This window comes from Sus scrofa, chromosome 15, assembly GCF_054392235.1.
Source record: "Sus scrofa isolate SSC_HxYL_T2T_F1_AM1 chromosome 15, Sscrofa_HxYL_maternal_Yorkshire_Landrace_v2.0, whole genome shotgun sequence".
In the NCBI taxonomy this organism is placed as follows: domain Eukaryota; kingdom Metazoa; phylum Chordata; class Mammalia; order Artiodactyla; family Suidae; genus Sus; species Sus scrofa.
This window is the reverse complement of record NC_139397.1, coordinates 150360329-150367353: the sequence shown is the minus strand read 5'-3', so window position 1 is coordinate 150367353 and position 7025 is coordinate 150360329.

The following is a 7025-nucleotide window of genomic DNA, read 5'->3' as shown; positions in this document are numbered from 1 at the left end:
GCGCAGGAGGGACGTACGCGGACCCTCGCCCTCCCTCCCCCACCCCCGCGGACCGCGCCCCCACCCACCCCGGGCCGGGCGGGTTCCACCCGCGGCTCCTCTCCCGACCCGAGGCTCTCGGCTGGATGCGGGCGGCCAGGGGCTTCGGAGATTGCTGTGGACAGTCCAGGGGTGACCCAGGGGGCGCGGAGCGGGCAGGCGAGAGTGAGCGCGATGTCAGAGCCCTCGCGGCCCCTAAACCAGCAGCCGGGAGAGCGAAGAGAAGCCGGCGGCTTCGCCAGCCTCATCCTCCCGCGTGGAGGCCGGGCAGCGGGTTGCGGAGCAGCCGCGCGCCGCACTCACCGAGATTCTCAGCCCAAGACGGGGAAGCCGGTGGCCATGGGACAATAGGAATATTGACTTTAGGTGGCTTCCAACCCATCACCTTTCCCCGGCGGAGGGGCAGGGGGACCGAGATCTCAGCCCGAACTTCAGGCACAAGGTGAGGGGGCCAGGCGCGACCGATACAGCGATTCCCGTCGCGTCCCCAAGATTTCCAGGGACAGAAAATGGCCCAGGCTTGGTTTTTGAGCCCCAGCAAAATTGAGCGGCCGTTCCTCCGAGGGCCTCGGTCCGCTCTGCGGGCCAGGAGAGCTACGCGGGCTCCTTGCTGCCCCCACCCAGCGCTCTGGGGTCGGGGGGTGCGCCCGGGCCGCTCCCCGCCGCTCCCGCTGATTCCGCCGGTGGCCCGCCAGTGAACGCACGCGGGTCACCGGTTGGTGCAACCTGCTCGGGGCAGGTCCTCACTGGCCACAGGCCGCTGCCTCAGCACTGGAGGGCTTGGAGACGCCGTCCCCACCCCCAACCCCGGGGGCCTCTCCATGCCCTGGCCGGATATGCGCCCCTGGCGGAAAGGTGGCTGGTGGTTCAGTGTCCGGGCCTGAGGACCTAGGGAGAGCTGCAGTCTTCCCAGCGGGGATGCCCTCGCCTGGCCCTCAGGGTGTTGAGAGCAGGGCACGCCTGGGCAGATCCTGGAGCACTCACCCTTATATCCTTCCACTGTAACAGGTGTAACCCCTACCCACCTTCTCCAAAAGCCCAGGGTAGGGACGGGAGACACAGAGGGGAGGGGCCCAAAGCCTTGGCTTCACAAACCCCAGGGGGACATGACGCTCCCTAGGATTGGGAGGTGGCCCTCAGGGAGCCCCAGCCCAGGGCTCGAGCCCCCCAGGTGCCCTGGTCCTGGGCCTTTGGAAGCAGCAGGAGTAGAGGGCCTGGGGCTACCGCCGGGCCTCCTGCCCTCTCTGGGCTCGGTCCTCCTCCTCCTCCCCAACCCCTGAACCCCCAATGCCGGGAGCCCAGCCCGGCGGCCCAGGCCCGAGAGACAGGCCGAGGGGAGGAAGATAAACAAGCAGCGCTTGACGGCCGCTGTCATCATGGCCGTCATCATGGCTTTCATTTGGCTGCCTAATGAGTCACATCACAGGCAGAGAGAAAAATTGTCAATCGCCCGGGTCCTAATGAATTTTTTTGCAAATTGTAATCAAGCCAGGCCGTCTCAGCTGGCTGATTAATGAGACCCACGAGGCTCGGCCAGCACCTCAGCTTTTTATTCCATCCCGTCCTCCCTGCACTAAATTAACAGCAACTTGTCTGAGCTTCAAATTAACTCCCAATGATTAATTCTGATGGGGGGGCCTGAAGAATAGCTTGCTCTAATAGGCTCTGGCCTGAGATGCTGTTGGAAATTAATACACTTCCCCTTTGGCTGCCGGCTTTAATCCAAGGTTGGGTTTTGACATCACTATATTTGTTGTTACAATAAATTCCACTTACATCTGCAGATCAAATAATTACGCTTCAGAGCGCCACGAACCTGCGCCCCCACTTCCCAGGCCAGGGCTCCTGAGGATGGCCCGCACCGTACGTCCACCACCCCGGTCTGACCACGGGGGTCACAGGAACAGCCACCCAATGGGACGAACCCCAGCCCTCGCCCCTCAGAGAGCTGGGTGCTCCTGGGCACTTTGAAAACCTGTAGCCACATCTCCACATTCTGGGGACAGGGCCTCTTAGATTAGTCTGGGTCTTCAAACAACCTTCCCTGTCCATGGTCCCCGCAGGGGCTGGGAGGACCCGTCCCAGTGCCTTAGCTTCCAATGCCTGGACTTCCCCAACCCCAGTCTGCGCTGGAATTTTGGAGACTCAGCACATATGCTTCGGTGCCCACTTTTCCCCTCCCCATTCTCAGTCCCAGGGTGGTTCTTTCACAGCGTCTTTTCAGCCTCGTGGGATGAGGTGGGGTGGGGAGGCCTTCTAGGCGCGTCCAGTCCAGGTGTGCCTCGCAGTACCATCTGACGCATGCCAGCGACACTAGGCCTACCGCTGGAGCATTCCAAGATGCCTGGTCTCTCGGGTCAGTGTCTTGTGTCTGTTTGTTTGAGCTTAATTGGCTTAATCATTTCAACTGTGCCTGGCAAGCCTAGCACAGGCCTCCGCAGCCCGCTCCCTCCAGTCCTGGGCCTGTCCTCCCTCTGTCTCCCTTAGCAGGGGGTCCTGGGTGTGTGGGAAGCCAGGAGGGATGTGTTGGGATGTGATCACCGCCTGGTTCTCGCTCTCAGGGTCTTCTCAGCTCCCTGTAGAAGTCGCTAGTGGGGGTCCCGAGTGGTTGAAGTGCGGTGTTTTCCAGGGCCCTGGCTGTAGCGTCAGCTCAGAGTTGTCTAGCCTGCAGGGGACGTGGGTCACCACGCAGCCCAGTGGCCTGCCCACACCCAGCCTCGTCCCCCCTAGAAAGGATGCTCTAATGTGGGAGCCCCCATTTCTGTCCCAGGAGACCCCAGGCCTCTGCCTAGGCCCACATCACTGGAGCAGGTGGCCTGCTTGGACCCTCTGAACTGCCAGGCTTCCCAGATGGCCAGGACGTGGCAGGGCCTCTTTTCCTTGAAGCTGGACACCAGGGCCCTGGAGTCTAGGGGTGAGCCAAGGTCCGGGGTCTACTGGGAGTTGCCCCGGCGAAGGAAAGTAGCATTAATCTCCATTTCGGGCCCTTATGGTGTAAACAGGAGAAATATGATCTCGGTAACCGAACATGAATGCAAATCACACCGTCAGAGTAATAAAGCACCTGAAACCCCGACACACAAAAGCAACACCATATGTATGAAGACAACCTGCATAAATTATAAATTACATCATAAAAATTGATTGCCTCTTTGAACAGTTCAGAAGTGAGAGCCCTAAGCTGACTTCCGCCCTCTCTGGCTTTGGGGCAAGGTCAGGGAGAGCGTACTCCCCCACGACGGCCCGCGGACCCGGCTAATGCTGCTCAGAGTCGCGGGTCAGCGCTACGGACCCGCCTGCTGGCGCGGGAGGCGGGGACGGGCACCTGTCTCCGGAAGCCCTAAAAGGCGACGTGCCGGTTGGGCGACAGGCGCCCCTGGGACCCCGGGGCTGCTGCGGATCGAGGCCCAGCCTGGATTTCAGAAACCAGCCCCACCAGACTAAGGGGGGGCAGCTCTTCGGGCGGCGCTCGGTGCTGCTCGCTCAGATTGCTGGCTCGGACCCGCAGGAGTCCACCCAGAGTGGGCGCTGTGCTCTGAATGAGTGTGAATGTGAGCGTGCCCGGCGAGGGTGTGAGGGGTGAGAGTGTTGCTATGCGTGTAGCTGTCGAGTCACCTCTCACGTCTCACCCCGGTTTTCCTGGATCGGCGAGAGCCAACCAAACCGACGCCAGTGGGGGAGTCGAGGCGCCCACTGCACCCTCCACCGCGGGGAGCGGGCCCTGCGCCTCCGAGCTCTGCCCCCACCCCTGTGGCACCGCGAAGAGGCCCCCACCTCCCACCCCCTCTGGCCGCTGCTGAGCTCTCACCCCCCCCCCCCCGCAACCTCCACTATGCAGAGTGGAGTCTCCGGGAAGAGGTCCCGGGCACCCACCCCACCCCGGGTCTAGACTCTGGGCTGTTCCCTGTCCCCACCAACACCGCCCGCAAGGGGCTCCTCCAGACACACACGTCCTGGGGCCTGGTCGACCCTCTTCCGCCCGCTGGGCCAGGGAGGGCACAGCTGAGCCCGGGGCAGCTCCGGCAGAGGCAGACTGGCCGCGAGGAGCCTCCGGTTCAGCCCGAACCGTCGTGTGTGCGTCCCGTTGGCTTAGAGGGAGAGAGGGGGGAGGAGGGATCCCGCCTCGGACCCCCGCCGCTTGGAGGTGGGAGGCTGGGGCGGGGTGGGGGGCACGGCTGCGCGCCGTCCCCGGCCCTCCGGCGACCTTGCCGGGTGACGCTCCGCGGCCCAGAGCACGAAATTGGGGGCCTCCTCCCAAGGCGCAGGCGCACCCGGAGAGGGGCCCAGGGCCCAGGCAAAGCCGGGGGCAGGACCCGGCCTGGGAGGCAGATGTCACGCTGGGCGCCCCCCTCCCCCCAGCCCTCATCTCTTTATTTCCCGCCACTGGATCCCGAGCGCCTTTGTCATGCCTGTCCCGCTCTGGTGTGGCCGCGCGTCGTCTTAAAGGGCCCGGCCCCCCAGCTTGGGCTCCGCGGCCGCCCGAATGACAAAGGCTGAAATGGGATTACACCGACCTGATCCCATTAAGCCAGCTCCCCGGCTCGGCTCCAGCGGACTCAGATCCTTCACACAGGCACCCCCCCACCCCCCACTCATTCCCTCTGTCCCCGCCCCCAGCCCGACTTCCGCAGACGCACCTGGCCGGGGGACCCTGCAGCGAGCTGAGGGTGCCCTGGGGGTTTGGAAGTGGCCACCTGATCCCAGGGAGGGGGCACAGCCCCCTCTTTGAATGACAAAAGCAGAGGCCAGCCACATCAAGGCAGGAAACAGAGGGGCTGACCCCAGCCCAGCTTGGATCCCTGTGCAGCAGGCAGAGGTGGGTGCTCATCAGAAACCACGGTCGGGTGGTTCTTTATGGAAGCTTCCAGCACACCTCTCCCACAGGGCCATCCAGGTAGCTGTGGCCTAGGGCGCAGGAAGGAAGACGAAAGACATCACCACACTGCACCCAAGGCTTTACCTGCCAGCTCATCTCACAGCCACTGGGCAGGCAGGGGCAGCCTCCCTGTGTGCAGATGTAGCAGCCAGACCTTAAGGAAGTGGCCCTGTTCAGGGTGGCACTTGCAGGGGGCCTGGATCTCTCCAAAACCCGATCTCTATCTCCAAAAGCCTTGGGCGCTGAGGCCCAAGCCATTGGCACACACTCCAGCTCCCTGGGTCCCAGGCTAGGGCCCAGGCCTTGGCCTTTGGGGGACGGCTGCTGGTGGGAAAGGGCTGGCAAGACAGAGCTTGGAGCAGTCCTGTTGGTGGATGTGGGTTGGTAGGTAGGGTGAGGGCTGAGGATGCTTGGCCCTACTTTTGCTTCAATGAGGAGTCCGTTATCTTTATATGAAATTGGGTAGAACTGCCAGAGAGGGGGCACAGAGCAGGGCGAAGAACCCTGGAGGGGCGTCAGATCCTAATAGAAACTCCCCTGAGCCAACCTTGGCCAAGTCGGTTCCCCCATCTGGACCTTCGTCCCCTCACCTGGAGACCTGGCACAAGGTTCCAGACGTCAGGACATCTTGAGTTCTGGGAAGGTTAGCGAGGAAACACAGAAGTGAATGGTAACGTCAGGGCCACAGTAGCAGGTGGTTTAGGACCTAGGTGTGTAGTTTTGAACTCAGACCCCCTGGAGGGTTGCACCCTTGGGGGTTTCCCTCTCTGATCTCTGTTCCCCGTCAGCGCCAGTAGGGCTGATGTGGGCAGAAGGCACCAGACAGAGCTGGGCACATGGTGAGCCAATATTAGTCACGTGTCCATTTTTATCCAAACAGAGGCAGGCTCCCCTGTTGGAGGCCAGGCAGAACCCAGGGCTGCACCTGCGCTTCTGCCTCAGCCGCGCCTCTGGGTTGGAGTCTGCTGTGTGGACCTCAAGTGCCTCAGTGAGAGCCCTTCCCCCTGCTCGGCCCTGGCTGGTCCTGCCGCAGCTTCAGGCTGTTGTTCTAACCTGTCCTTGGTGGCGATGGCCCGGCGTCGGCAGCACACTCTTCACTCTGCAAACAGGTTTTGGGTCCTGCACTGGCACCTTCTGTCTGAGGGGGCCCGGAGTCTGGGGTTGGCAAGTGAGCTGGTGGCCACCGTGGCAGGAGATGCCTCAGTAGGACGGCTCCTCCGCCTCTTCAACCCGTGAACACCACCTCATCTCGGTTTTCCTCCATCGAACCAAATGGTTTCAATGATCCACGTGGGCTGTCGGATCAGATCCGCTGTGACATCTTCGGCCTGGAGTCGGGGCCCCGAGGCTGCCTCCGGGGGAGGCAGGAGTCCAGGTCTAACATGTCCTTCTGCCCAGCGCCCACCGGGGAGGGCTTCGTGAATGTGTACATTCTGGATAGCGATGCGAAGTCTCTTTTCAGAAGAGCCTTCATCATTCCTCACGTTTGCACGATTCCTCTTTGGACAGACACCATCTCCCTCCAGAGGAGCCTGGAGGGATTATTTAGAAAGCTGCCTGAGCTCTGTAAAAGCCAAGAATTCATTTCTTTTTCCTTTTTTTTTTTTTTAAATGGCTGCACCTGTGGCATGTGACTGCTCCCAGGCTAGGGTGGCATTGGCGCTCCAGCTGCTGGCCTACACCACAGCCATGGCAATGTGGGATCCAAGCCACACCTGTGACCTACACCACAGCTGCCAGCAGAGCTGGATCTTTAACACCCTGAGCAAGGCCAGGGATTGAACCCACATCCTCATGGTGACGTCAGGTTTTCCACCCACTGAGCCACAATGGAAACTCCCTAAGACAAGAACTTAAAGGCATTGCTGTCAATGCCCTTAGTCAAAGAATCTCTGAGTTGGGCGAAATCGGGCCAGACTCATCTTTTGGTTTCCCGGCAACTTGGGGCACGGTGTCACCCACATGCAGAATGACCTCAGACCTTCACGTGACTGCTCAGACTTTTCACATTACACCAAAGCAGTTACTTAGCAACATGGATGCAATGATTACTTTCGGTCTTTAAACTATCGACCATTTAAAAATGTTTATCAAAAAAGAACACAATAGG